At 36.4% G+C, this 26,543-nt stretch overlaps 1 protein-coding gene across 7 annotated transcripts in view; it reads left to right on the top strand.

Moving 5' to 3' along the window:
• The window catches only part of LRRC4C (leucine rich repeat containing 4C), a 341,443-nt gene that overhangs the window by 250,244 nt on the left and 64,656 nt on the right, over nt 1-26,543 (top strand). For 4 of the 7 annotated variants that reach the window (XM_087951253.1, XM_087951254.1, XM_087951255.1 and 1 more), the window contains one exon: nt 4,803-4,975. The exons of the other annotated variants lie outside the window; for them this stretch is intronic. The gene's annotated coding sequence lies outside the window, so the exon portion shown is untranslated. The remainder of the gene's footprint in view (nt 1-4,802; nt 4,976-26,543) is intronic. 7 annotated transcript variants of the gene reach the window in all.

The raw sequence follows: 26,543 nt of genomic DNA, 5'->3' as shown, positions 1-26,543 counted from the left end.
TACTAAAAGAATCAAAGAAGCAGTAAAAGGTTGTATTTTCACAGCTAACCCACACAGCTTCCTTACTGCGTTGTAGAGGAATTTTCAAGAAGTTAGCCCAGCATAAAATGGGAGGAGAGACAAACAAATCCACTGCAGTATTAACTCATGAAACATTTAGCAGGATTTCTTTATATGTGCAAATAGGTACCTTTTTTCTTAAGGGAGGGAGTCATGCATGTCATAAACAAATACAAAATCAAGACAGTTGCATTATACCGCCTTAATAAAGTATTTCTAAATGCTTTCTGTTGATTCGGTGTCATCATATCAGATTGTGACACATGTTCTCTGTCTTTGTACATTAAACCAAGCATAGAATTCCTAGAGTTCCTTCCTCTCTGATATAATCCAGTCCCTAGTACCTGTACAAAGACAAATTCCATTGTGTGTGATTTCATTTTTGAAAATGTGATGTCAGCCTCTCTCTGAACAAATTGGCCAAAGAGTGGGAAAAGAATGCCCCTACAGTTGCTTCTCTTTGTTTCCTCTGTGTAGAACTCTGTGGTATGTGAAGAAGGGGTGTATTTTATGCCGCATGAATGTTTGCTGTTCTCATTCTGATAATCAATGAGATGTAAAATTGCAGCAATTCCATGCTGCCTAAAGCCTCTGCTGATAAACCTCATTTGGTTTGTCAGAAGGCATAAACCACTCATTAGACCACATCATTAGCTAAGCTTGCCTTTAATGTGAAGGAAATGTGAATGAGGCCTTTCCCCCCCTCAACACAAAGTTTTACTGTTGTAACTTTAAAGAAAGTGTATTCAGAAGTTGCTTTCTGCATTCAAATACAGTGTTAAGATGGTACATATGTACCCAGATTGTCCTTCCAACAGCCATTAACTAGCAGGTAAAGTCTGTAGAAAGAATGTGAACATATTCCTGGGATATGAAATAATAATAATATGAAAAGATGTGATTTCCTGGAAAAAAAACTTTAAAAAAAGCTCTGTAAAAGACATCTATTTCTCATTTTTGGATGCTTTAGAATTTCTTTCAGCAATCTATTGTTGCTGTTGTCAACTGTTCTTTTATTGCTCTTCAGCCTCAGTAGTAGCTCTCATTTTCTGATTATAGGAAAAAAGATTCATAGGAGGGATTTCCTTACAATTCAGTTGATGTCTAAGCAGGAAGAAGGCTGCAAACTGTAGGAAGAGGTGATTGCTCAGTGAAACATAAAACCTATTAGTACCTTTCAGCTGTCTTGTAACAAAGGGAAGTGTAAGAACCTTTTCTGTTGGGAGAGGAGCTGCCTAATTTTGTTTCTCCTTCTTTCAGATAAAGAGTTGAAAAAATGCAAAAGTAAATTGGAAGAGCAGAAGAGTATCTTGCAGTTTCACTGCCTCTCTCTCCCCCCTCTATTTTTTTTAAAAAACACATTGTATTTGACACAATCACAATATTGTCTTTTAGAACACATCCTATAATTCTCATTCCCTTGTCTGTTGATACACCCCTGGGTTGGATTCACATATTTCATTATATTTTCTTCAGATATTCCCATTGATATTTTAGGAGGTGGTGCAATGGCTCAGTGATTAATCTGACAGCCCAGATTCAAAACCTGAGCATCGCATGGCAGGGTGAGCTCTGTTCATTGCCCCAGCTCCTGCCAACCTTGCAGTTCGAATGCATGCAAATGCAAGTAGATAAATAGGTACCACTTCGGTGGGAAGGTGAACAGCACTGTGCAATGTCATGCTGGCTACATAAGCACAGAAACAATTTTGGATCATGCTGGCTCAATGGCCCTTGAAACAGAGACTACCCATTATAATTGACTACCAGAGTAAAATCCATAGGGATTCCTTTATCTTTTTTTAAAATGTCCATCTACTATAGGCTGTTCATGGACATGGCAAGAAATTGAAGTGATCTGGGACTGTTCAAATCCCCTCAAGGGCTAAGCTGTAATGGAGCCCTGGTTGTTAGTCCAACACAGGACAATATTCATGGAGTCCCTGAGAAGAACCTAACGTTCCATGTAAAAAGCTGAAAAATGACTAATCACACCAAGTGAATAACTATTTTCCATAAGTTATAAGCATTCACCAAATTATTCATGAATTCATGAATCATTATGAGTGAGGAAAAATGTTTGGGTATTAGCAGATTATTTTGTAGAAATATATCAACTGGGACAAATAGCTGAATCCTCTGCATAAATACTTGGATAACTTCACTCAGACTATTAAAGCAGAATGATATATAAAGATGTTCAGGCATATGGAGAAACACTTTTGATCTTCAGTACCTGGGAATTGACTGTGATTTTGATGGGCAATTTTTCATAATTTGTTTTACTTCTTACAGCCTTCGTCTTCTTGTCTGTTGCTTCTCTGTTACAGAGTATATTGAGGGTTATTTGGTAGCAGTTTATAACGAAAAAGATCTAACCTTTGCTTTCTTGATCTTCCCTGAAGCACTTCTTTTTTGCTTTGCACAAAAAGCAAACTAATGTATAGTGCTACTGAAACACTGAAGTTTTTACTGCTGCTATTTATTTTAATAAGAACAATCTGTTTCATCTTTTTTTGTTGTTGTTGTCCCTAACCTACTTGAATGGACTAGCTGCATTTTGATGATGAATTACCTGCAGCCTGTGACTCTAAACACATTTACCAGAAAATAAATCCCATACAGATTGTATAAACTGCTCCTTAGGACAAACCTTTCATTCATTTTCTGAGGTGAAGAAAAATTGAACCAGGTTTTTTTTGTTTGAACATTCTACTTTTTTTTCTTGGAAAGAAGCAAATATTTTTAAATGTATAGTTTTATTGGGACGAACCAAATATTGTTGTAGCTGTTTGAGCTAGTAGTTAAGGCATCAGGCTAAAAAACAAACAAACCGGAGACTATGAGTTCAAATTCCACTTTAGCCATGAAAGCCAGCTGGGTGACTTTGGGCCAGTCAGTCTCTTTCAGCCCAACTCACCTCATATAGTGGTTTTCATGAGGAAAATAGGAGGAAGGTGTGTTGGATATGTGTGCCACTTTGGGTTATTCATAAAAAGAAGCCCAAAATGACTTCTACTATAGTAAAAGCAATTAATCATCTATAAAACCCTTCATGGCATAGGGAGTGATTTGTGGGACCATGTATTTGTTTTGCCCACCCAGTACAGAAAATAGTGTATGTATTGTGCCCACTCTCCAGTGATTCTAGAAGTCCTTCAAGCCTGGCTTTGTTCACATTTGGGAACAGGGTTAGTGTGTTTGTGAAGTCCCTGTTGGGTATGTGATCTTTTTTAATTGTTATGGTTGTTTGTTTTAATGTAGGTGGTTGTTTTTTTAACAATTTTAATTGTATAGTTCAATATTATATAAGCTGAACAGAGCATTTTAGAGTGGGTGATCATAAAGATTTCATAAATATAATAATAATTATAATAGCAATAGATACCTTGGGTGAAATCCCAAAATAAGTGGAGCACCTTTGGAACTCCATTGACATTAACAAATTTACTGTCAGTCAATTGTAAAAGGCAGTGTTGTTTGCAACAACTTACATCCTGAGACAATACCTCTAAAACCATCAGACATCAACATCTGCCTATCATGGGTCCTTAGAAAGGACTCGATAGATGGATAAAAATGCTGATTCAATCTGAACATCTGGGTGGACATGCAATAAACCATAATAACAAATAATGAAAATTATTGATACTAGTGGAAGAGAGAGAACACTCCATATTCACATTATTTGACATGAAATACCTAAATATCCTTATGATATACATAAATTATTAAATAACATTTTTTTTTTACTTTTCATTCATGGATTAACTGAATTCATTTCTTGTTGGACCAAGAATTTTTTTAAAAAAAAATGAAACTATGTCTTTGACTTAAAGACTTCATATTTTCATAAGTGTGTCAGTGATTTTTAATTAGAACCCATGCCCTAAAGGACATATTCAGATTTTAAACCCATTGGTTGACTGTGATGGTGGTGGGAGAGCTGATAATGATTGATAAAACATAATTATGTTTTGGGTAGATGCACTTAAATTGATTTGACTTTGTTAATAACTTTAAATTGGCTAGTTATAAATTTAGTTATTTCTTAATTATTTCAATGAATTTAGTGTAGGATTTCTTTTGAATTTGCCTGTTTTGCAATTTAATGGAAACTGCACTTCTGGAAACTATACACAAACTCTTTAATTTTTTCCAACTTTTGAAATGTATCTTAGGAATAAAAAAATGTGTACAAACATGTATTTGATAGGAAACTGGAATTCGATAACAACCCTATCCTGTATCTATTCTTAACTGCATCCAATCATCAGATTTCAGGCTTTTCTCAACCATAAAGAACAACTGATATTGGTCAAGGGTTTTTTTTCCTGGTTATCGCTTTTTGTTGTTGCTAATGCACATGATTTCACTGTGGTTTCTAATACAAGAATGGGCAATAAGAATGGATGATAAGCTATGTGTATGTGTATACAACTACTTTTCACTGTGTGTGATTTCTAGATCCATGTGGTTATGTTTTTCATAGAGAAGAAAAGAGATACCTAGTAGAATTCCCCTATTAACTGTGCATCTTAAATTTACCGATGATTAATATCATGCTAATTTTCTTTAATACAAGTCAGTTTTGCTTTTATGACTTGCAGTATTCTGTTAATCACTTCCTCCTTCCTTGATCAAATACAAACATAATTCAGTCTTTACAAATTCTTATACCAGCACTGAATATTATTTTGTGCATGATATTGAACTCAAAACTCTCTTCCTGCTTTAAACAGGTTAAGACTATGAAGAAAGACTGGCATTTTGACACAAGTGGGTTGGCTTCAATCTTGCTAGCCCCCCAAAAGAAGTTCTTTGTGTATATGACTCAAGCAAGTAGAATTACTTCTAGAGTACCAGCTTTACGGGCCAGGAATTAAAAAGGGTAGAAGATGGACTAAGTATTCTGGTAGGTTGTTTGCTTACTCTAGCAATTTCTATGAAACCTCTTGTTTAATTGCTGTACATAATATAATGTCCTAAATTTATCATACCTGTGTGATTATGAAGTTATATAGATATATATAAATCATTTGCTCATATGAGAGAGAGAGAGGAAGAGAGGGAGGGAGGGAGGGAGGGAAAGGGAGAGAGGGTGGGAGGGAGAGAAGAGGGAGAGAGAGGGAGAAAGAGAGAGATGACATGTAGGCATAAATCCTGAGCACTCTAATTTAGTTGGACTTTGGCATTATGGTAAAAATGTTCTAAAATACTCCCTCCCTCCCCCTTCTCACACACACACCAAAAACAAACAAGCCCTAAGTTCAGTGTAGTTTTGCAGCTACATTGTTTTATCTGGAAGCAAATCCTATGGAGCCCTGTTTTGACTAGAATGTGACATATTTTGAAATTCAACAAACATCTGAAATGAGTATTATATGTTGCTTCATAGGAAGCCAATCCTTAATGATGTGACTGTTCAGCAACTTAAAAACAAGGCTGACTGGAGTAACAATACAAGGGTCATCAAAGCTTAGAACTGACATCCTGTGAATTTGACACAAAGCTGTGAGATGGACTCTGAAATGATGTTGTTAAGAAATGAGAAATAGAACACCTCTGCAATTGATGCGACTTTCTCCTCTTGAATCATCTACTCTGGTGGCATGATTTCAGCATCTGCATCTTTATGTATTTCAGTGTGATCTCTGGTTTTTTAATTCTTTCTGGAAAGCAGAGAAGAAAACCATGCCAACAGCAAACTCTGTGTGTGCTTTTGTCTGCATGCACATTAGATGGCTTTTATCTGAAGCAGATGTAGCATGGAATGCACATTAACTGGAAACAGAAATCTGTAGAGAATATGACAGATTTGGTTGATGATCTTTTACAGAATCTAGCATTTTATGTTGTAACGTTTACATGCTCCTTTATCTCATCCCTAGATTAGTGTCGTTGATAAGAGGTCCACCTGCATTTGTTCATTTATATTTCATATTTCTTAACTGCCTATCTCTCTCAGAGGATTATAAGTATTATAATCATATAGTGCCAAAGTGGTGTGTACCACAGTACATGTTTTAATGCAAAAGATCCTAAGGTTGATCTCCAGCATCTCCATGAGAAATTCAGGGGGGGAAATTGCATGATGAAAAATTACTGATAATGGTAATTTACTGATAATTCTGTGCTAGATGAACTAAAGGTCATCATCTAAACCTTACGTTGTATTCAGTTCTCCTTGTTCTTTGGTCCCATCTTCATTAGAAATATTTCATTATCTTATGCAGACATTAGAAATGGAAAAAGTGAGCATATTCTATTTGTTTGCATAATCAATGAATTTATGCAAGAACAAACATTTTTGAGGGTACACAAACACAAAATTGAATTAAAAGATGGAGGAAGGAGGTGATCAAGCAAGGAATAACATTAAAGAAGGATATGGCTGAATGATCAGATCTCCTTTACATTACTTGGAGAACCCTGAACAGGTTGTAGTGCCTAAATGTAAAACCAATATGTTCAAGTGGAGGCTCTTAGCAGAGAGCAACATGCTATGTGAATATCTGCTGATATGTCTCCTACTACCAGAAACATGTATGGATAATTACTTATTTTTGGCCAATGAAAAAGGCAAGAAGGTAGCTTCATTCTGGCACGTTAAAGTTTGACTTGGACATGAAGGAAGAAGAAGAATCAGTGTATTTACATCAGTAACGTGTCTGCACTACCAACCCTTTTGAGGAAAAACAAGCTTCCATATCTACTTTGTCATATATTTGGGAGGGATCAAATTTTACTACCACTTATTTGGTTTTGGTCAATTAATAACTTCATAATACAAAATAATTCATCCCTGTGGTTTATACTTATAGACAGACAGTCTCCTTTTCCTGAGCTTCCCTTTAATTTTCTGGAAAGCCAGCTAAATGTATATTATCAGCAGTCTGACTTATGAACAAGAATACTCCCCAAGCAATTAACTCAGATTCCAAATCAGAATATTTATTAGAAGATCCAGCAAAGAGGCTACAAATGTTTAGCAGCTTTTTAAATTTGAAAAAAAAATTGATTCTGCAAACTAAAACTGAATTTATATTTATTATGAGCTATAACTTTTAAGGATCTTTGCAAGGCAAGAACCTGAGTTTTACTGCTTCTTAGAGCAAACAAGTTCAGACAGTTCATTAGTTACTAATGAGTTGGAAATAGCTTACAAAAATAAAATTTGAAATGTACAATAATTTAGATAAACTGATCTAATATATTTTAAATGATTGCTACAGTAATTGTTTAGTATAACACTAGTGAAATTAGCTTAGGATAGGGATTCATGTATATACTCTAACATTGGATATATATTTCTTTAGAAAAATGATTTAGCAAGTGGCTAAAGGAAGTCTAGGTTATTCATGTTTATGGATTACATAGGTATCGAGCTGATCCATTTTGAATAGCTACATTTTTCAATGATAATGATCTTTCAAGAGCAAAGAAAAAAGACACCAGTTTTTAAATTACTGTCCTTCATAGTATTCATAAATCACATAGAACTCTTCCCTGCTCCCATGCCAGCTTCTAAACCTGGCTGTTGTTATGCCTAAGAGTCAACAACAACTTGATGGAATCAATCAATAATCAATCAATCAATCATATGACAATCTTCCTCTAAGCCTCCACAATCTTTGCTCAGAGTAGGTAATCTGAGGCTTTCTATCTATTGCTGAATTATAACTAAGAAGCATGGTGAGAAGCAATAATTATTAGAAACAGTCATTCAACAATATATGGTATACCATAACCTTCCTTCTACTCTTATGTTCTTCTACGAATAGTTAGCCAAATCTGCCTTCAACCTCTAGAGTTGAAAATGGAAGTCAGTAAATACCCATAGAGAAAAAAACAAACCATAGATTTGCCTTGTGCCAAGATTAATAGCTTGACTGAGGTGCTCCTGATTTCCAAGTCATTCATAGTCCTATACAAAGTCACCTCAGTGGATTTTGCATTCCTACTCAATGGTGGAAGAGTCTACAAATGTTTCTTTTTGATTTAAAACATGGATTTGTTTTTAAAGTGCTGAACAACATAGTTTATCTCCCTTTCATCAACATCAAGTTACAACATGCCTGGTTATAAAAGATCAGAGATTTCTTGAGAAAAGCAGATGTGTCTTCTGTGCCATCAAAGTTTAATTTCTGTACCTTTTACTAGAGCTGAAACCTAGAAAGGGCCAGAATAAAACAAAGATGTCTCTCTTGCTCTTTCATTATAATTATAATCTTCATCACTTCTTGATGGGAGATCACAGACTAATTCATGACCCAAGTGTTTCCTGTTCTTGGAGATTGTACAGCATATTATTTTCTTCATAAAGAGAAAAGAAAGTTCTTTCATTATCCGCACTTTGAAATGTACTTCATTGCTCAGATTCAGAGAACTAAATTCACAAAGAAGCACAGATCCTTCATGTCCACTCTTATTAATAGTTATATGACGTCTCAATACTGGATTATCCCATGGATATTTCAGTCTATTCAATGAGTGAACCTAATAAAAATGTAAAGTTTCAGTAGGGAATTGCCCTGTAGATATCTTATTTTAGTAGTAGGTGAACATTTCACATATTAATCGAGAGACTGTTTGTGTCTGCTAATAAATGTATTTGAGTTAAATTCCATTATTTATTGAGCATATGGTGATATTACATTAACCAGGAGACTACAGTGTTAATACATAGTAGTTGTTTGGCTGCTAATGATTGCTAGTCCAGTAAGTTTACGGTATCATGCTATTCAAAGCACATCATGGGGTGAACTAGTTCCATACACAGAAAGGTTCATCGGTATTCTGCAGTGTCATCTGGGACTTTTCCAATGTCACCTTACATTCAGGTGTCACCTTTGGGCAGATCTGGCACCTGTTGAATTCATACTGCCACTTGAGGCCATTTTTCCCACCAAGTCTCTATTTATCTACTTACATGTAACATTCTTTCAAATTGTTAGGTTGGCAGAAGTTGAGGCAAGTGATCTTGACAGTTAGAACAATTAATCAGTGGAACAACTTGTCTCCAGAAGCTGTGAATGCTCCAACACTGGAAGTTTTTAAAGAAGAGATTGGACAACCACTTGTCTGAAATGGTATAGGGTTTCCTACCTAAGGAGGGGGTAGGACTAGAAGACCTCCAAGGTCCCTTCCAACTCTGTTATGCTAAGATTCTAACATAGGAGCTTATTCTGTCGCACAATGCTAGAACTCGAACCACCAGAATACAGACCTTCTCTAGCATCATTAAGCTGGAGCCACCATGCCCCTTCTGTCGAACTCCATGATATAAAGCTATAGTTTTTTTCACAATTAGTGTTTTTCTCCTTTTCTTTTGGTGGTGCATTTATTATTGTTGATTTTGTCAAATAATATCAGTCTATAAATGCCATAGTGAGATTAGGTTCCATTTTAATGAGAAAATAATATGATAGTCAGTATGGGTTCTCCTGCTTGAGCAGGGGTTTGGGTTGAAAGACCTCCAAGGTGCTTTTCAATTCTGGGGTTCTATATTGAGTCCCTGACCCTGCATATTGAAGTAGTGATTTAGTTACTTATTCGAGCTAACTTCCTGTCGGCCCTTTGAGGTAGGCCATGTCAATTGTAGATGCCAGAGATTCCAGAAATGCTATTTTATCATTATAGATGGTGTTAACAGAATCTTAGAAGCAAATCTAAAACATTTCTTCTCTTTTTAAGGACAAGCTTAAGGGGGGAATGGGGAGGAGAGAGGGAAAGGAGGGGCTGTTCTGATATTTTTTTTCCCCACATGTTCAAATCTCCCAGGGCTAAGCAACAGTTTCTTCTCTCCCACTGCCCTTCTCAAAACAGATCTAAATTTCTTTTACCATCCTTTCTAACAACAGGAGCTCTGAGCAATTGCAGATTGTATCTCCTAAGCTCCAGAATGATAGTAACTGATTTGCATTTTCTTAGTTGTTATATCAGGATCCGTAAGCTGAAGCCAACAGGGAGAATTCATAGCAAACCATGACAGTTGTAGTAAGGAGGAAAACCAGAGAAAGGCCAGAGTTAATTTATTTATGTATAGTTTGGATAGCTAGTCAATGAAGGAATGTCACAAATTGTCTTGAAAGAAAGCAGGAGAAATGCCCCCATCCTTGTATAGATAAGATATTTATGTGTGATATGTCTGTGCAATATATCCTCTGTAAAATGTATATAAAATGTATATAATAGATATCACTACTTCCTGGTTGTTCTTAATTTGCAAGTGAATATTTTCTAAATCTCTTTTTAAAAAAACAGCATGGTCCTCCTAAATGGGCTGAGTTCTTCAGATTTTCCCCCATTTTTTTACAGTGCTATGGTAACTATATGCGGCAGTTACTCTTGCTGTGGCAGTAAATTTTCTCTAGCATCTATATATTTCTGAACTATTACTGAAAATTTGTAGTAGTAGTAAAATAGCAGTAAAATAGTAATTTCATTTATTTCTCTTCTCATTTTGCTGTTAAATATTAAATATCTAGTTCAATTCTCACTTGCCTTGTTTGCATGCATGGGAAAATCAATTCTAGATTCTTCCATCACCATACATGCAAATCACTGAGTGACGTTCAGTTCAGCTTCTGTATTATAGAATACTAGAGATGAAAATATTTTATATGGGTCATCAGTGCAGAAATCTAAATTAAATTAAAAGATGAAAGATGGCTGAATAGTCTCTGCTTAAAGATACCCTGTATAAAAGGGAGCCCACCACTTCCCTGGGTAATTGATTCCAATGTTCCTAATGTTTCTCATTTAATCAGAATCTCCTTCCTATAATTTACATCCATTAATCCATATCCTCCATTCTGAGATTATTATAACCTTCTTTGTGGCATCTTTTATTTATTTGATGAATGCTATCATACCATCCCATGGTCTTTTCTTCACAAGGCCAAGTGTGCCCAAATCCTTCCATCTGTCTTCCTAGAATTTAATTTGTAATCACCTGTATATCTCCTCTGTTCTTATTTGAACCTCTTCCAGTTTCTCTAAAATCTTGTTAAAGTGGTCACATAACCCATTCAAGTCTGACCAAAGAATGGTGAAATGGAACAATCAGTTCCTATTATTTAGAAACCAATCTCCAAAAGTAGAAATTATTTCCAGACAATCATGTCCTGTTCTTTCACCACAATACCTCTTTCAGTTTCTATATGTGGCAGCAGTGTAATATTACTCTGTCCATCTTTTCCAGTGGCTTATAATGATCTAGTGTGACTCCTGCTTTCTTCCATTTCTCGTTGCTTTTAATATCGAAACAAAAGTAAAAGATCAAAGTCTCTTAAGTGAAACTGAATTCTTGGTAACTTCAAGGACACAGTCATGTAGCTTTCTGGGCAACAATTTGGAAGTGATTTGCCATTGCATCCCTTTGAGGTATATTTTTTTCACATCCCCAGTCTAGCCTAGAGCTTTCCTAATGCCTAGGGATCTCCCATCATGACCTAACCCTGCTAGTATTTATGCCCTGACGTTTAGTTTCTTGATTTCAAGAAAATGCATTTTCTCCATGAGACAGCGAACCCCCTTAAGAAAAGCATCTAAATGAATAATCTGAACCGTCTTCTTTCATACGTTCGGCATCATTATGTCAGATTGGACAGAAAAGGCATGTCTTTTAAATGCAATCTGGGTTGTGCAACAGCCTATATATACATTTATATGCAAAGGAAAAGCTCTCTAAATCAATTACAGTTCAAAATTTATTTTCTAATTAGCTGTTTCATTGTGAGGAACCCTTTATTACTGGTCTTCATAAGTAAATTAATGGCAGCTCCACCCGACCTTGCAGAAAGTAGGATTCTTTCCACATTTCTCCATGTGAACCCATGCTTTATAGTTTCATGGGGGTGGGCCTGAGTAGAGGACAAGATTGCATTCTTGGCCCTGCCTTCACAATGCCTTTCCTTCACCCCTATCTAATGAGGCAAGGCAATTGCTGCACTCTATTAATAGCCCTGCTTCACACTGCTGTGAAAGCTTGGTATCTCCCTGCTTAAAGGTTGCAAGGAAAAATCCTGGGGGAGAGAAGAAGGATGGAAACAGGGAAGCCAGCATTGTGCAGGTCTTGATTGCTTTTCCCACACTTCCTTCTGTGTTTTTGCCAGATGGTATCATCCTAGCCTTCCCCATCTGTGTGGCAAAAGCTGTTCCTCTTGTTTCATTCTGGATTTATCTTTACCACAAGCACATCTTTCCCATTCCCTCACAGGACAGTCCCTTTTGATGAAAAGGGAGACTGAAAATAAATCTCTAGGCTTTTCTCTCCTTACACCTTGCGCATGATGCAGGATCTGCTAGTGAGTCAGTGATGCGGCATAATCTCTCCCCCTCTCCCTCATTCCCTCTCCCCAGTGCTTATTACTCAGGAACTGCATGACGACTTGAAAGCAATAACAAAGCACAAGATATTCCAAGATAATGAAAAGACCTCAGCTGAAATCAAATATTTGCTCTAAAAAGGGCAAGTCTATTTCCAGATGGGGCAGTAGCGAGCCATAAATGGGACAGAAAACCAGAATATTATCCTAATATGGTATGGGCACCAAAAAGCAATGGGGGGGGGGGGGTCAACTTTTTCAGATCCCGAGCAAATAGAAGGTAGCTATCAGCAATGCACTGTTTAATTAAAAAAAAAAAAAAAAAGACGGTCAGTAAAATACACAGGATCTGATGTTAAAAGATGAAGAACAAACACTTCTTTCTTCTTGTAAAACAAAAAACAAAAACAGAAAAGCCAAATGTGTTATAGGCTTTCCAAAAGGAGAGAGGCTGTGGTAGGGATGAAATTCCTCTAGAATAAATATAGACTAAGAAAGCTCTGTGGAGGTTGCTAAGCAGCAGTGGCCAAAGAAGTAGAAAGCAGGCAAAGCTTTGAAACAAAATTGGTGACATCTAGGTTAACTGAAATCAGTGCTTACTTTCTTGTCTTCTTTTGCAAACAGGAGATACAGGACGAAGGATGTTTTCCAAGTTTGATATATCACCCCCGTTCCCTCATATATGCTGACCCATTCTCTCCTTTGGGAATTAGACATTATAAATGGGATAGTGGGGACAGGTGTGTGTGTGTGTGTGTGTGTGTGTGTGTGTGTTTGGTATGTGTTAAGTTGAACTTACATATTCAAACATGATTTACATAATAGTACATCTTACTCAAGGTGGCTTCAGATTTTATCCATCAGATTTACTACTGCTGCTGCTACTGTTGATATTGTCTGATGTATTTCCATAGAGCAAGTTCCTATCTTATATTCTTCACATCCATTACTTATAAAGTAGCCATCCCTCCAGACCTTAGGAATTGAGGCCAGGTAAGGCAGTCCAAAAGATAAGAATAATTATCTTTGCATAAATCTATCTGGTGAGCCAGCTGTACCATTCCTAGATTGAGAGGTCCTTCAAACAATCACTTATGCTCTAGTCACTCCCCAAATGGATTATTGCAGTGCATTAAACATGGGGCTATCCTTGAATATTATTCAAAGCTATAGCCAGTTTAGAATATAGAGGCATAGACAGTGATGAGCATGCCCATAATGATATGTCCATAACAGTGGTGGGGTTCAATTTTTTTTACTACCGGTTCTGTCAGCATAGCTTGGTGGGTGTGGCAGGGGAAAGATACCATAAAATCTCCAGTCAGAGGTAGTATTTGCCAATTCTCCGAACTACTCAAAATTTCTGCTATCGGTTCTCCAGAACTGGTCAGAACCTGCTGAATACCACCTCTGGTCCATAGTATGTCATCGCTATTGCTACAGTGTGAGAGGCACTGGTTACCATCTTGCTTGTAGACACAATTCAAGATGCTGGTTGTTACCTATGAAGTCCTTCATAACCTAGGATCTGGTTATTTGTGGGACTACCTATCTCCCATAGTTTCTGTTCATGCAATAAGATTGGGGAGAGTAGACACACTTCAGCTACCTTTCATTCAACAATACCATCTATTGGGACTTAAGAAGCATGCTTGTCTGTGATCAAGTCTGCCCTCTGTAATATCAAACCCCCCCCCCCCAATAATTTATCTATTGCTGATGAAATTCCAAAGTTCTTTGTCTTCCCAGACCTGATACTAGTGGCTGGGAAACTCCCATCAGATTTTATTTTGTAATGTTTTTTGTTTGCTTTGTTTTTTTTTCTGAATGTGCCTCTTCCTCCTCCTCTTCCTCCTCTTTGTCCTGCTCCTCCTTCTCTTTGCCATCCAGAATTGTATGAGTTGGGCAGCTTCTAAATTTAAATGTTAGAAAGCTAGACTTTAATGGAATTCCTTATGTTAATAAAATGTAATCATAGCATCAAAGACTCCCCTTTTGCATTTGGGCTCCCTGGAGAAATAGGGTTACTCCTTATATTAGTGGTGACCAACAGGTGGGCTGGGGACTACTGGTGGTCTGCGAGAAAATTTTGGTAGTCCACAGAGAAATGTCCCCCAAAAAACACTCCAAAGCAATTAATCCAGGCTGTGCAGGAACACAAGGCTGCACCATCCACATGGCCTGCCCTCCCAGTGGCCCCTGCCCTTTGGCCGAGCACAAACCTTACCTTGAGTAGAGCCATGCAAGCTGGAACTAGAAGGTAAGACCAATGGCAGGGGAGAGAAATCCACCCAAGGATGGCTTGCTGATGTTGGTGAGAAAGTTGGTCCCATATTCCAGAGCTGCAGTAGTCACAGGACTGGCCCTTTGGTTATTCCGGAGCAGCTGCTCCTCCACCCGGGTGCACCAGCCTGCCATGGACTGAAAGAGATACTCCAGGATGACCAAAGGGCCAGTCTTGTGACTTCTGCAGCTCTGGAACATGGGACCGATTTTCCCACCAATGTCAGCAAGTCACCATCAGTTAAAATTCATATTAGTGGTCCGCAGGATTTAAAATTATGAGTTTGGTGGTCTCTGAGGTCCAAAATGTTGATGACCCCTGCCTTATATGGCTTCTTTAGACAATTATTTCAATGTGTTATGGCCCCTGGGACTATTTTTTACTTTTTGTAGGCCTCATTTGAATGAATTAAAGATTTACATTTTTAAAAAAGGAATGTATACCTTGCTTACAATGCATTTAGTAACATAAAATAATCTAATTGTTGATTTGACTTCTTTATATATGTAATTCAGGCATTTAAATTTGTCCTAAAATGGAATAATATAAGTGGCTGGAGAAATAATAGAAGTAAAAGCTTTTGCTAGGCAGCAAAAACTAAAATCTCATCCGACAAAATTGATATAAGTTAAAAAAAATCCACAGCAGGCGATATAGAGATTCATCAATGATATACTGTACATTCTTTCAGAAACTGGGAACTTTCAATTCAATTTCTCTTCAGTTGCCATGGGGCTAAAAAGTATGAGAAGGAAGCCAAATCTAATCACTACCACCCTATGACAAATGAGCCACATTGGAAGAAAAAATAAAAACTTTGTATAAATACCAATGGGGTGCAAATTGGTTATTTATTTATTTATTTATCACTATCCAGGGAAAAGATGTTGAGTTCACAACAAGAAAGCTAACTGAAAGAATCGGCTTAGTGTGTGTGGTATCATTGGACAATATAAATTTGGTATTAAGAATAATTAAGAGAAAGTATTAGATAAACCAATGTCATGATTTAAAAATCACGCGTGCTCATAACTAGCAAACTGGTTGTTAACCTAAGTGCAGCCCACCTCTGGACTTAACCTCTGATCCTGGTGCTTGACCCAGATTGGATCCTGCAGAAATGAAGATTATCATGTAGATTGCATTGTCACAAACTGATTGTGGTGAAGGTTTTTTAAGAATTGACTATACAAGTTAAAATTATTTTCATGACAAAAAGAATTATTTTCTGATAGAGGGGATATATATTCTTGGCTTGTTTAGTTGGCTAATAAAAACTGCTATTTGTTTGGTTTTTTTTTTTTGTTTCTTTATATCAGGAGTAGCCATATGTGATCCTCTAAACACTATTGAAGTCCAGACCCGATTAATCATACCAGTAAATGTGTGGAATGGTAGAAATCAAAATGTTCAAATGTCTGCACTTACTTATCCCTGAAAGTTGGGGGTTTTGTAAGATTAATTTCTGTATTTGTTCTCTACATCTAGTGTGATGTTTAGCAAATGAGTTACTGTCTTTCCATCTGGAGCTGTCATTATCACCTCTTAGTGAATAGTCCACTCTGCAAGTAGTGGTTAAAATTAAAGGATTGATAATTACGATAATGTGGCATTTCTACAGGATAATTCATGAGGCAAAAATAACAGGGGAAAATTGGACACAGAAATATATTTATGGAATACAGTAAAATGTAGGTGTTTTGTTGTTCTACGTGATATTAAGGTAGTGTTCTAAATTTTAGTGCACATTTTCTATACTGTTTATTTTATTTAAAAAATAAGCCATATTATTGTTTTAGAAACATCAGTGACAATATATTCTCCCTTCCTTTTGCTTTACTCTAAAGTTAAAAGTGTAGAACTCCTGGTCCTTATCATCATTACAGTTTCTTTCAATGGTTCATATTTTAGCAAAGCAAAAGGTAGTCCTTAGAAACCTAGTCTGAATCACTGCTGAAGCAGGTGACAAAACAATGTTACTATCCCTTGTCCTAAAATCCTATCTTTAGTCAGAGGTGGTATTCAACCTGTTCTCCAGATGATCTGTTAAGAGCATCCATTGATTGGGATGATGCTTCTGTCACTCGTCTGATAGGCTGGGCTTTAATTGAGAGGACACTCCTCCTCCTTCACGGGACTCCTCCCTAGCATCCCCAGTTTTTGCTCAGCCTTCGTGGATATAGGCAGCTTAATTTCCTTTCCCTTGGCTGGAATAGCAAAGGCTTCAAAAGGAGACAACAAAAAGGTTTCCTTTTAAACTCTAAACAAATCCTTTAAGGTTTTTAGTTACAATAAATCAAGCAGCTCCCTACTGCATATAACTCGAGCCGAGGGAGCTCACCATAGCTTCAGATAATGATCTCTCACCCCCAGAACTATCGGAGGCGATAATGCCTCAGCCGCATGGCTAACAACTCACATTTCTTAGGCCGTACCATTACAACCTTTTCAAGCCGAGCCGCTATGATCACCGCTGCCCGTGCCCGATGGGAGCGGCTCCATTTTAAAAGGGTCCAAGGCTTCTCTCTCCCCTGGGAACACCATCTAGGGTGGGGGCATCAGTGCCCATCTGCCCCACCGCACCTTTTTATTCAAGGGGAAACTCTGCAGTATCAACTCCCCACAAGGTGCGGAAGTGCTGCTGAGCTGATTTAACTCATTACATGCCTAAAGAGATAATGGCCAGTGCCATTGCAGACTCACTAACCATGAGGTAGTGATCTGCATTTTATTTCTGGAACTGTGAGAGGCTTTTCTTTCTCCAAGCAGGTTCTTCTTCCTGGAACCCGGGGGAAATCAACAATATGTATGTATGTATGTATGTATGTATGTATGTATGTATGTATGTATGTATGTATGGTATTCAGCTTTGTTCAGGTATTTTCCCACATCATTATAGTTGTGCTTTTAAAGTTGTAGCAATGTTTTGGCAGAATCTCATCTGCCATCATCAGGCTTCTGTATTATGTTCATCTGTTTCACTGAAACGGCTGTGAAAGTCTGACCCACAGACGAACACAATACAGAAGCCTGATGATGGCAGATGAGATTCTGCTGAAACGTTGCTACAACTTTAAAAGCACAACTATAATGACATGGGAAAATACCCGAACAAAGCTGAATACCATACATGTAAGTACCCGCGAAAACTTAAGAAAAAAAATATATATATTGTCATCTGTCATCGCAAACCTCTACATGGAACACTTTGAAACACAAGCTCTAGAAAAATATGATCACAAACCCAAACTCTGGCTCAGATACGTAGATGACACCTTCATAATCTGGCCACACGGGAAAGAAAAACTGAACAACTTCCTCACATACCTCAACAGCCTACACCCCAAAATACAATTCACCATGGAAACAGAAGCTAACAATCAACTTCCCTTCCTAGATGTCTTAGTATACAAAAAATCCAATGGCTCCCTAGGACACACCATCTACCAGAAGAAAACACATACAAACCGCTATCTACACGCACTCTCACACCACCACCCAGCACAGATCAATTCCATAGCCGAGACACTCATCTCCAGAACAAAATGCTTAGCTGATGAACAACACCTAAAAACTGAACTATACACTCTCACTAACGTACTAACAGCCAATGGATTCCAAAGAAAGAAGATTACCCACCTAATCCAAAAAGAAACCCCAACCAAAATCCAAGACAGAGAACAAGAGAATGGCAAAGCCCTCCTCCCATATATAAAAGGCACTACAGACAAAATCAGCAAGATCCTCCAAAAACACAACATTACAACAGCATTCTGCACAAACAGAAAAATATCCACCATCCTAAGAAACCCTAAAGACAAAATCAAGTTAGAAAACCAAGGAGTATACGAAATCCCTTGCACCACCTGCCCCACCACATACATCGGACAAACTAACAGAAGAATAAGTGCACACATTGAAGAACACAAGAACTCAATCAAAAAAGAAGAACCGACCTCTTCCCTGGTTCAACACCTCAAAGCCACAGGACATGAGATTGACTTTAAAAATACCAGAACTATTGCCAAAACTGAACACTTCAACAATAGAATAATCAGAGAAGCCATAGAGATAGAAAAACGCCCACACAGCATGAATAAACGAGATGATACCTCCCGCCTACCAGCCATTTGGAAACCCGCCCTCATGAACAAACGAGTACCTAACATGAAGAATGACACCAGACCCAGAACTTGCATGATGTTAAAAGTATAACTAGAGACACTCTAGGAAGGAAGAACAATTGTATTATAAAAAGAATAGGAGATTTTGGCTCTATCGTTTTGGATAGGTGGATTGCATATTCTCTGCTTCAGTGAAGAACACTTCTTGAGGCTCTCAGAGCTTGGTTGTTTGCTTTCATACATCTCATAATGCAACTAGGTAATCATACATCAGTGTGAATGAGTGTAGAGGTTGCTGCCAGTTTATATGTAGTAGCTTGCCTTGCTAGCAGTTATCTCCTTCATTTCAGCCAGCCTTTTATCAGTCCCAAAGCAATGAAGTTATGGGTAAGATTGATAAAATTTCTCCTAGCTCTTTATTCAGGCTCTTAGGCTGCAAAAACTAAAAATAATCAAGGAAATAAGTACTGGACCTGTGAGAGGAGGGAAGAAGTATAGCTATAAAGAAATGTTTAACTATAGTGATCTTAAAGTGTTGGTTGCAAATAATGTTTCTTTGATTAGCAAATCATAGCAAATAAATGATAGAACATATTTAACTAAACATAGTTCATAAAGTATAGAAATTACTAACTCAAAATATACAGATGGCTATGAAGCTGGAGAGCAAATAAAGAGGAATGCACAAAATACTTCTCTGATTTTTAAATTAAGCAGGTTCACAGTTAAAACTATTGGTGGCATATCTTCCATTCAGAGATCAATATTATCCTCTTCAACAAAAACTGAATTTAGGTAAATGGTGCTTTAAATCCTTGGTTTCATTAAATAGTTTCTACATTTAAAAAAGAAGAGATCTAATTCCTTTCTCACAACTATCAAAAGAAATGATGCCTTATTTATATACTGTATAAGAACCAAATAGAACTGCTCCATTAAACACATGGTGAAACAAAATAAATATTTTTCTATAATGTATACTTTCTCCATATAACAGCTCAGTTTCCTTTTGTTCCCTTTGAAATACACCCGTGCTGATGCCTTAATTTAATACTGTTTATTGGTTTCCGTATTTTTATTGCAAGAGTATCAGCATATATATATGAAATATTTAAATACCTTTGTTCAATACATAGTACTTATTCTAAGAGATTCTGTAAAATAAAATACACTAGTACAGAATAAACAATACCTGAACCAAGAAGGCTGAAATTTAATTGATCCTCAAATTTATTCAAGCACTTCTAAGTATATTGCTTGGAAGAAAGTCTCCTTGAAATAACCATGACAACTTTTAAGTAACACTTCAGAATAATTGAATAATAATTAACATATACAATCAGCTTTAGTACTGACATTTGAAAGATTCTCTATTTTTTTCGTGACTGCAGTACTGCAAATGGCTGCAGTACTTACTTCTGTGGGAAGATTAAATTTATGTTATAGTTTATCTAGTTCGAGAAGTAATCAAGTGATTGGGAATTATTTACAACAGACTTGATAGCAGGATAAATCAGAGTTGCATCTCCAGATACAGAATTGTAGTGCGGTATTTGTGGCAGTGGCTATAGCATTCCTTCCTTCCTTGTTGCTTGCATGCTTGTATTTGTGTGTACAGATTTGTTTCTACAGAGCACAAATGACATTGCCAATTGTCTATCAAATTTTCATACAGAAAAACCAGTCCTTTTCATTTCTCCAAGATAAATTCTTCAGCAATTTTTCATTGGCAAGACTGGTGAAAAAGCCAAACTGAGGAATTTCCCTTAATGCCTTCTCTTAGAGTCAAAGGTTGGGAAACACAAGAGGCTGCACCCTGCTGGATATATGATTGTGTAATTAAATTGAAAGACAAAACAGAATGAGAGGCAACAAAAACACATGTGGAAAAATTCCTCTACCCCACTTTACATTGTATGGAAAGCTCTGGACTGGTATCACATTGTGCAAAGTCCAGTGTCTTTGGGCACTTCCTGAATTTCATTCACTTCATGCCATGGTCATCCTGAAAAAGTTTGGTAGATAGAAAAATATGGCAAATTCTGTTGGCTGTATACTAATCTGGCAATTCTGAAAAAAATGTTCTAGTGTTGTGAAATGTTTTCATATTCACTGCAACAAGAATGTTGAAGGGTTTTTAATAATGGGAAGGAAAAGCTGGAAGTGAGATAGAACAAAATCAAAATCCTTCCTTTTGTTTTAAGTAAAGGGAAAAGTCAGGCTAGGAAGTTGCAAATAATAAGAGTGGTGCATGAATGAAGAAAGTAAAATAATCTTGTTTAATGAAATTTTAGTTCTCAATGAATATTGAAGCACATGAACAAAACTGAGGTGTAGGACCTTAAAATTGCAGTCAATATGATATTTTAAGGTTGTTGTTGTTTTTTAAAAAAATATTAGGGATTATAATGCTTTTTTCTTCAAATGTCTCACATTAATAGAAACTGTTTAAATGGTCAAAGAAAAATATTACTGCTTTTCTCTTTATAAACCCAAGCAAATACATTGTTAAATATTTTTGACTTTTGGAACAATTTTCTATTTACATCTTTTAAATGTGATTAAATTAGTAGCTTCCTAGATCAATGAGCTTAAGAGTCCTAATGAAGTATTTAGTGCCAATGAACTGTTTTACCTGTTACTGTCCCACTTGTTCTATATCTAATTTTCCAGGCAAACAGTGGCTGCCAAAAGTAATTGAAAAGCTAGATATGTGCTTTGGTAGAAAGCTACAAACAACTGTGCTGAGACTGACCAAATTCATTTTATTCATTGATCCTTATTAAGCCGTACAATTGACTGAATCTCCAGAGCTGAAAGCTTTCAGAGCAATTTTGGATCCACTTGGCTTCTCGTAAATGAGGTTTCAGTTTGGTGTGGATCAGTCTGGACAATGGGGTTCTCAAAATGCCAGCTACCCCTGAACAGCATTTGCAAAGATAAATACAAAAAACAAGATTGCCTTACTCTCCTTCACAACACTAGTTGTTCATTTCAATGAATAGAGTTAGGGATTTTAGTAAAACAAATGTGCTTCTTGGAGAAAGAAAAAATGATTGGATCGATAAGGTCATGCATTTAATGTTTTTTTTTTAAAGTCTAGGTGTCTGGACAATTGCTAGGATTTATGCTCTTCTGCCCTACTTTTAATGTTAACTTTTTTAATGCTATGGGAGCAATGGACAATCAATCTTCCTTTGATCCACTATTTACCAAAAATGCATCCCCATTTCTTAAACTTCAAATATTCGGTTAGCACCAATGAAATATGCAGTTTTGATTTTTAAGTGCTGGCATCTGAGACAGAAGTGGAATGTTATAAACAACAAAATTCCTTTGTAGCCTACTATTTCTTACATTTAAATAAATAAATAAACTAGAAATACAACAGACCTATCTGGTTTTATAATTTGTCTTATTTGCCACTGACTCAAAATTCTTTGGTTCCTTTCAATTCATAGCAATAATGGTATGTTTACCTGACATAGCAATGATGTTTTCTTTAATGTTGTAAGCTGACCAGAGTCATTGTGTGACAAGATGGGCAGCAAACAAATTTTATAAATAAATGAATTTTATAATCATATTTCTATACATATTTGTTATTAATTCATTGTATACTTAATACATGGAAATTTTAAATGCCTTGCTTTTGTTTGATCAAAATGAACATTGAAGTGAAATATTTACGTGTAAAATAGCAAATACATCTATGTTTACAAATATGAGTAAGTATTCCTGAGTATGTAGGACATATGGCAAATGACAAGGATTTTAGTCAAGTTCTAATCATGGGCAAATGGATGAAAACAACAAAATAGGCAATCATGCTCAAGACTGTGTCTGTTGTTAGGAAGAAAGAGGCACTCATTTTACACAGCAGATGCTTAAAAATTGAATGCAGTTTTCTACTATTGAGACTTCCAATTTAGATGATCTGTACCAACTAATTTATTCCCATCCAGTTTGGTGTAGCAGTTAAGGGACCAATCTAAAAATCAGGAAACCATCCATTTTAGTATTACTTTGGGCACAAAGCCAGCAGGGTGACTTTGACCAACATCTCTCTGCCAGCCCTAGAAGCAGTCAGTAACAAATCCCTTCAAAAATTATTGGCAAAAAAGCTGCAAGGACTAGTCCTTAAAATTGTCAGAAGTCAAAGCTATCTTGAAGACATCCACATCTATACAAAATAGTGATAATATTGCTCCATCACAAAATCGTCTGGATGGATTCTATATCTGGAACAGAGCCGATAAGGGAATAAGAATTCTAGACCCTGTGCTTGGCTGGCCTGCTGCTACAATGTGTTACCAATTAAATCATTTTGTTATAGGTTACATTGCAATTTTGAGTGCTATTTTACTTTTTCTCTAGTTCCTCATTATAATTCTAATCTAATACATTAGATGTGAATGACCATTATTATTCACAACAAAAAAGACTCACGACTCATTGATGAGAATGTATACCACAAAACATTAACTTCCTTATCAGCTAAATGTGGTATAGGTTACTATGGTATTCAGAACCCCAATCTACAGTTTGGCAATTGTGTCAAGAAATTTACCAAGCTTTTGTTTTTATAAGCACTACTCTTAGGGACGCAGTGGCTCAGTGGCTAAGACGCTGAGCTTGTTAATCAGAAAGATCAGTGGTTAGGCAGTTCAAATCCCTAGCACCGCGTAATGGACTGAGCTCCCATTACTTCTGCCAGCTTCTGCCAACCTAGCAGTTCGAAAGCATGTAAAAATGCAAGTAGAAAAATAGCGACCACTTTGGTGGGAAGATAACAGTATTCCATGCACCTTCGGCATTTAGTCATGCCAGCCACATGACCATGGAGCCATCTTTGGACAGCACTGGCTTTTCGGCTTTGTAATGGAGATGAGCACTGCCCCCTAGAGCCAGAAATGACTAGTACGTATGTGAGGAGAATTTCTTTATTAATCCACTCTAGAAAGATGATCTTCTAAGAATAAAAACAACAGAATTTTTCACCAAGCTCTGAATATTCCTACCCCATGACATTCTTTATTACAAGAGATGAAATTAAATATGTTGTATTCATCTTTAAGTCAGAGTTCATACTAATCAAGGCTGCGCAAAGTTTTTAAAATCTAAAATCTTATTTTGGTTGATTTTGAATCATGAAGATACTTCCAATATCAATGAAGTTTTTAAATCATCTTTTTTAACTTTTCCCAGAATTGAAACTAGTTGGCAAGTAGACACAAATGCTCTAAAGATAACATGTTGCATACTTGTAACTTATTTTAATGGTGTTACATGTTTATGTGAATTCATCTATGTTTACAAATATGAGTAAGTATTCCTGAGTATGTAGGACATATGGCAAATGACAAGGATTTTAGTTCTAATCATGGGCAAACGGATGAAAACAACAAAATAGGCAATCATGCTCAAGACTGTGTCTGTTGTTAGGAAAAAAGAGGCACTCATTTGAAGAAGTAATACTATACATTAAATGTTTTGCTAAAATCAGCTGTATGTTACATTTTTTTATTTGTGCAATTTTCATATTAGCTCATCCTACATTATTTAAAACTAACTGTCCAAAGTATTGAACTGATATTCCATCCATGATAGATGGGTGGGAATTAAATGTGTTCAATGTAGTTGACTGCATGGATTTACCCAATTCACCAAAATAAGGAGAATGTATACCAAGCATTTCAAGCTTCAGATTTTCTCTGCTAAAAACAGTAATTGCTTAATTCATAACCTCTAATTTTTTTTCTTCCCCAATGTCACTCTCACATAGTTTTCTTCAAAAGTACCTTTTTATTTAAACCTAATATTATTTCCACAACTTGAAAGGAGGATTCATTATCCTTCCATTGATTCTCTCTCAGATCTCTGAAGTTTGTACTCTTGATCTCCTTTGATACTCTCTCTCTCTCTCTCTCTCTCTCTCTCTCTCTCCCTCCCTCCCTCCCTCCCTCCCTCCCTCCCTCCCTCCCTCCCTCCCTCCCTCCCTCCCTCTCAATAAATGTTAATACATGTCATGTTGATGTATTCATTTGCTTCTTTAGATCTATACTTCCTTGAATTTGTAACTCATCATATTTATATCCATTGAAAGCTCTCTTGGAGGAGAGAACAATGTGATTTCACCAAGGTTTTATTTTTAAGCAAACCATGATATATCGCTGATTGTTCTCACCACTCAGTGAGTTTACTGGCTCCATCTCCAGTTCAAACAAGAGGAAGATCCTCTATTAGAGGATTGCAATGTCATATTCCTAACCCTAACCTTAACCCTAACTTCTTGATACTTTAAAAAATGGATCCTTCAAATTATATTAATTGTGCCTTGGCATATGCAGCCTTCTTTATAAACAGAAAAGATACTCCCCACCAATATGGACACATTCTGTTCAATATGTCTTAACTGCCAGCAAAACTGATTTACCCCAAGCAAGTTCCTGCTTTACCATGCAAATTAATCTCTAATCCAGAGACTACCTTAGAAGTTTATAAATTAAAGTTGTTATTCAATCAACTCAGAGTCCATGCAGCATGCTGACATACTCATGATGCCTCTTTTCTAGTTTAACAATGTAACATTCAAATTATTTGTGAAGGCTGCTGTTGCTGATTTTTAGAGTCAGCTTAGATTTGCATACAAATAATTATTTCCATACGCATAGCTCAGGCAGCATTAATTGATGCATATGGCTCATTAATCATTTCTATTTTACCCACATTAAGCATGGAGATGTGATATTTTGGAAGCTTGAAGTTTTGTAAACATCAGAAATGTTTTCTTTTTCGCCCAAGTTTAGGAATTCCTAGGCAAACCATACAGTGATTTTTACAGATTAATAAGCAAAGCATGTTTTAAAAATGTTTGTAAAAATAATTTGTGCTGGGGCTTCATATAATAGTGTGCCCAGTGAATAGAAATCTAAAACATCTATTGTACTTTGCATTCAAGAAGTTACTTTGTATAGATTTTCTAACCTTAAATTGGTTTGATTGCTTATCAAGTCCTAGTGACTGCATAGATCGATTTTGTCCATGACAATCTATCCCTAACCTGCTCTTTCAGTCTTCCAATGGTGCACTCATTACCACCATAACTGAATTCATTCTCTTCTCCTCTTTCCTTTCATCTTTCTCAGCATTAGAGCTTTCTCCAGAGAACTAGTTCATTGTATATTGTATCTGCAGTAGGATAGTATGGGTTTTGTAATGAATTCCTCAAGTGAAAACTCTGGATTGATTGGTTCAATAAACCATCAATTTTGTTTCTTGGCTTTCCACAGTATTCACAGAAGTTTTATAAGAAGTCCTATAATTTACAAATATAAATATAATAACTCTTTATAAAGGTAATAAAAATTTGTGTGTGTGTGTGTGTGCATTTTCCTGGTGTTTTTTTTTTAAGTTCCATTAATAGCTGCCAAAAACCACATGCATGTACGCACACACACACACACACACACACACACATCCCATCAATTAATCAAAGTATGTCTCGTGTTAGTTTCTTATCATTTTCTTTTTCTCTCCTCTCAGGAACAGCATCACTATGTAAATCCAATATAAGAAAGCTTTCCAAATCGTTCTTCTGATTTATTATTTATATGACCTCCTATAGTTATTAAGACATCAGCTGGTTTCATTTTTGAATCAATTGTAGCATCTTTTTCCCTCTTATAATCTGGCATTTTCAAAACCACACCATCTTTCTAAGATGGCATAGTGGTTAGAGTG

The sequence above is a fragment of the Notechis scutatus genome, chromosome 1 (genome assembly GCF_049901735.1).
Source record: "Notechis scutatus isolate UNSWTSFEM ecotype Mainland chromosome 1, rNotScu1.2, whole genome shotgun sequence".
NCBI lineage: Eukaryota > Metazoa > Chordata > Lepidosauria > Squamata > Elapidae > Notechis > Notechis scutatus.
The sequence above is the reverse complement of the archived record's forward strand: the minus strand, read 5'-3'. Positions and strand labels throughout refer to the sequence as shown.